Genomic DNA, 6,000 nt, shown 5'->3' with positions numbered 1-6,000 from the left:
AAACGGCACCTGCTGTCACACCTCGAGATTGATGAGATACAACACAAATGCCATAGCAAAGGCCAACCAGAGCACCAGGTCAGAGACGAGCTAAATCCATGTAAAAGTCCAGAGGTTGGGTACGAAACCCCAATAAGCACAATCAAGCTGAACGAGGCAGCAACTGACCTGAAGAACAAGATCACGGTGAGAATGAATGCTCGGGAACCTAGATACACACTGCAGAGGCTAAGTGAAGTACCCTCAGAAAGTCTCCTAGAAGATGTGAATGCAGCATTGACAACAATTCCTACGGCTACCATCACTGAAACCAATGAGCTGATATACACCTCAGCAGCAGTGATCCTAGAAATGCTTGGCTACAAGAAGAATGACCATATGCGACCACAACAGTGCCCACCATGGAAGAGAAGGCTGGAGGCCAAAATCAAGATAGCACGGAGAGAAGTGAGCCAAATGACAGAGGCCCAGAAAGGTGCAATGAAAAAGCAAGTTCCCAAGAAATACAGCCAGATGCCCATACCTGAAGCACTCGAAACTGCCAAACAAAGACTCCAAGCCTTGGCCAGCCGCCTAAAGAGGTACACAAGAGAGAATGAAGCCAGACGAATAAACAGGTTGTTCACAACACAACCAGCGAAAGTGTACGCTCAGTGGCAGGGGAATAATAGCAGAGCAGACCCACCAAGGCTGGAAACTGAACAGTACTGGAAGGATATATGGGAGCGGGAGGCATCACATAAGAAGGATGCACACTGGCTGGTGGCTCTGAGAAAGGACCACAGCAAGCTCCCTGAACAGAACCCAGTAACCATCACAGTGGCAGACATCCAGAGAAGAGTCTCAGGAATGAAACACTGGACAGGCCCTGACATGATCCACAGCTACTGGCTCAATAAACTTACAACTCTCCATGAGCGCCTGGCAGCACAAATGAACCAGCTGCTAAGGGATGGGACTCACCCTGAATGGCTAACCCAAGGGCGTACGATCCTGATCCAGAAGGATCCATCAAAGGGTACAGTCCCATCCAACTACCGGCCAATCACCTGCCTCTCCACAACATGGAAGCTGATGTCGGGCATAATATCAGATAAGATCAGCAGGCACATGGATCAATACATGAGCACTGCTCAGAAAGGGATTGGTAAAAATACCAGAGGAGCAAAACATCAACTCCTGGTGGATAGAACAGTCACCCAAGACTGCAGAACTAGACGTACCAACCTGAGCACTGCCTGGATTGATTACAAGAAAGCATATGACTCAATGCCACATACTTGGATCACTGAATGCTTGAGGCTGTACAACATCAATGGGACTCTGAGAACCTTCATCGCCAACTCGATGAAACAGTGGAAAGCCACACTTGAAGCCAATGGCAAGCCACTTGCACACGTGACCATCAAATGTGGTATATACCAAGGAGACGCTCTGTCCCCAATGCTGTTCTGTATAGGACTGAACCCCCTCAGCCAAATAATCAACAAGACGGGCTATGGATACCAACTCAGGAATGGGGCCACCATCAGTCACCTCCTCTACATGGATGACATAAAGCTGTACGCTAAGAACGAGCGGGACATTGACTCCCTGATCCACACTACCAGGATCTACAGCTCTGACATCGGAATGTCATTCGGACTTGAGAAATGTGGCCGCATGGTGACTAAAAGAGGAAAGGTAATCCACACAGAGGGGGTCTCACTCCCAGAAGGAACAATAGCAGACATTGAGGACAGCTACAAATACCTTGGAATTCCACAGGCAAATGGCAACCTTGACGAGGAAACAAGGAAAGCAGCCACAGCCAAATACCTCCATCGAGTAAGGCAAGTCCTAAGAAGTCAGCTCAATGGCAAGAACAAGTCCCTAGCCATTAACAGCTACGCCCTACCAGTAATCAGATACCCTGCAGGAATCATACGGTGGCCAAAGGAAGATATACAGACCACAGATATCAAGACACGGAAGCTCCTAACCATGCATAGAGGGTTCCATCCCAAGTCCAGCACCCTGAGACTGTACACTAGCCGTAAAGAAGGAGGCCGAGGACTAGCGAGCGTGAGAGCCACTATCCAAGATGAAACATCCAAGATCCATAAGTACATCAGGGATAAGGCCCCAACGGATCACGTGCTCAGTGAATGTCTCAGACAATGGGCATCAAAGGAAGATGAGGTGCTGGAGGGACCATCATGGGAGGACAAGCCCCTACATGGGATGTACCACCAAAACATAGCTGAAGTAGCTGATATCCAGAAATCCTACCAATGGCTAGAAAGAGCTGGTCTGAAGGACAGCACAAAGGCACTGATCCTGGCTGCACAAGAACAGGCCTTGAGCACCAGAGCAATAGAGGCCCAAATCTACCACACCAGACAAGACCCCAGGTGTAGATTGTGCAAAGAAGCTCCTGAGACAATCCAGCACATAACTGCTGGGTGTAAGATGCTGGCAGGTAAAGCATACATGGAGCGCCATAACCAAGTAGCTGGAATAGTGTACAGGAACATCTGTGCAGAGTATGGACTGAAAGTCCCAAGATCCAAGTGGGAAACACCTCCAAAGGTGGTAGAGAATGACCAAGCCAAGATCCTCTGGGACTTCCAGATCCAGACAGACAGAATGGTAATGGCGAACCAACCGGACATTGTGGTGGTGGACAAAGAGCAGAGGAAAGCCGTTGTGGTTGACATAGCCATCCCAAATGATGGTAACATTAGGAAAAAGGAACATGAGAAACTTGAGAAATATCAAGGGCTCAGAGAAGAGCTGGAGAAGACCTGGAGAGTTAAGACTTCAGTGGTACCTGTGGTCATTGGAGCACTAGGGACAGTAACCCCCAAACTGGAGGAGTGGCTGAAACAGATCCCAGGAAAAACATCTGACATCTCAGTCCAGAAAAGTGCAGTACTAGGAACAGCAAAGATACTGCGTAGAACCCTCAAGCTCCCAGGCCTCTGGTAGAGGACCTGAGCTTGAAGGGAAAAAGAGACCACCCACGGGGGTGAGGAAAAGTTTTTTATATATATATATATATATATATATATATATATATATATATATATATATATATATATATATATATATATGTATATATATGTATATATACATATATGTATATATATGTATATATACATGTATATATACATATATGTATATATATGTATATATACATATATGTATATATATGTATATATATATATATATATGTTTGCTTAAACAAAAATCTCTGTCTAGCTCCAGGGAGTTCTTAGACTCCCTTCCTTTCTTAACTGTGAGAGGCCCTCACTAGTTATGAACGGAACACCTTTGTTCTTTGTTTAGTTCAAGAGAAGTTCTTTCTCTTAATAAACCTTGTAGTTTCTATTCATAAATTGTTGTTGACCGGGACAGTTTTGCTTTGATATAAAGCGTTACAGAAAAGACATACATGTTGAAGTAGTTGCACATAAGTTATCCCATATTTACTCAATGTTTGTTTAAGTAGACTTCATGCAAGTTATCTCACATTTACTTAATGTTTGTTGATTATTTACTTATTATTATAATTGTGTGAAATTTAGCAAGAAAGTCTAGATCATTGGTTTACAGGGACACGGCACCTAGCACGTTTGGAGATCGCAGCCTAGGACGAGGCTGTCAACCAACTAAGGACATACTCTGCATTGCTGGAGTCACGAATCGGCCAAGGCCTCGCACCACACAACATTCGTTAGTTAGCTAATCAGCGTTGCTACAGCCACAGTCTCCCCTCCCTTTAGTGTAGCAACGCCTTTTGTAACCAGGGCAACTAAAATAAAAGGAGATAGCGAAAGAGGAGCTCAGAATTGTTGGAGGTCTGTAACTGGGCCTTCTACGTAATTCTCCTCGCGAGCAAAAAGAATACTGGTTGTGTTCTCCTCTTCTTTCAGTGTGTAAAATAATGTCTGATGGTACTTAGACCTGACAACCGCTCTGTCACAATAATGCGGCCAGCGGGGTGCAGTTGCGCGATCGGACAAAATTAAGCTCCCTGCGCACTGATGTCCACTTCAATTTTGGAAAGTACATCAGGACTTATTTTGTATTTTCTAAATTTCAGCGACGGCTCTGTCACAATAATGCGACCAGCGCGGTGCAGTTAAGCGGTCGGGGATGCGCTACGGTTGCCCATTGGGCGGTGCGCTGCAGTTGCGCAATTGGACAAAAATGCGCAAATGAAAAACTGCTTAAGAAAGGCATTTTTTTGGGGCTTGGAACGGATTAATTTTTTTCTATTATTTGTAATGGGAAAATATGATTCGTAATTCGAACGATTCACTTCTGGAACAGCCTTCTGGAACAGATTGTGTTCGAAAACCGAGGCTTCACTGTATTTCTGGCTTTATACATAAATTGTGCTGTCATTAAATCTATGGTATTTTGCAATTTGATTACTTTTGACTTTATGAATAATGGATTGGTATGTTCAATGTAACTGACTTTATTGATGATTCTTATGGCTCTTTTTTGAAGGATGAATAATGGCTCTAATGAACATTTGAATGTGTTGCCCCAGACCTCTATGCAATAAATAAAGTACGGTGAAACCAGGGAACAGAACAGAGTGTGGAGTGATTTGCTGTTCAAATAGTGTCGTGCTTTAGCTATGACTGAAATGCTTTTAGAGATTTGTGTAGATATATTTAATGTGAAGTTTCCAGCAGATTTTGTCATTTATTATCACACCAAGAAATTTGATTTCATGTACTGTTTCAATGTGAACACACTCTATCTGTACTGCTGCCTTGCTGTCAATCTTTCCATTACTGAATATAATGAATTTTGTCTAGCTTAAGTTTAATGATAATTTATTTGTATTGAACCAAGATTTTATTTTGATGAATTCTGATGTGATATTATTCAAAAGCTGCTGCAAATTCTTACCTGTACCAAGGATTGTGTCATCAGCAAACAGAATGAATTTGAATAATCGAGAAGTTTTACATATATCATTTATGTACATGATAAACAGTTTTGGCCCCAACACTGACCCCTGTGGCACACCACAAACAATGTTCAACCGGCTTGACAGTACATCTTCTACTTTTACAAATTGCTTCCTGTCTTTTAAATAACTATTAATATATCATGATTTATTGTATCAAATGCTTCGATAAACACCCCCACTCCATATTTCTTTTTATCCATAGAGATAGTTATTTCTTCCATTAATTGAATTAATGCATGTGATGTAGATCGGTTGCCTCGGAATCCATACTGATTGTCTGTAAGTAAACCATGTTTTTCGAAAAAATGATCCAGCCTGCTGATGAAAACTTTTTCTTAGATTCTTGAGAATTGTGGGAGAATAAAGATGGGCCTGTAATTAGTGAAGAGGTGTTTGTCTCCAGTTTTGAACAGTGGAATGCCCTTTGCTATTTTCATATTGTTGGGAAATTAACCAGTTTGCAGTGACAAGTTGAAGATGCGTGTTAATTGTTTAGAGATTTCATGAATGACTGTTTTTACTGATTTCATGTCAATATCATTGAAATAAGTGGATGTCTTGTTTTTGCAGGAATGTACTATATCTACAGGACTGTCTCAGAAAATTAGAATATTGTGATAGAGGTCTTTATTTTCTGTAATGCAATTAAAAAACAAAAATGTCATACATTCTGGAGTCATTACAAATCATCTGAAATATTGCAAGCCTTTTATTATTTTAATATTGCTGGTTATGGCATACAGCTTAAGAAAACTCAAATATCTTATCTCAAAATATTAGAATATTTCCTCAGACCAAGTAAAAAACACAAGATTTAAAACAGTAAAACAAAATCAAACATTTGAAAATGTCCATTAATGCACTCAGTACTTGTATGGGAACCCTTTTGCACGGATTACTGCAACCAATGCGGCGTGGCATGGAGGCAATCAGCCTGTGGCATTGCTGAGGTGTTATGGATGCCCGGGATGCTTCAATAGCAGCCTTTAGCTCATTTGCACAGTTGGGTCTGGTGTCTTTAAACT

The sequence above is a fragment of the Syngnathus floridae genome, chromosome 5 (assembly GCF_059516105.1).
Source record: "Syngnathus floridae isolate MCC-2025c chromosome 5, RoL_Sflo_1.0, whole genome shotgun sequence".
Lineage (NCBI taxonomy): Eukaryota > Metazoa > Chordata > Actinopteri > Syngnathiformes > Syngnathidae > Syngnathus > Syngnathus floridae.
The sequence above is the reverse complement of the archived record's forward strand: the minus strand, read 5'-3'. Positions refer to the sequence as shown.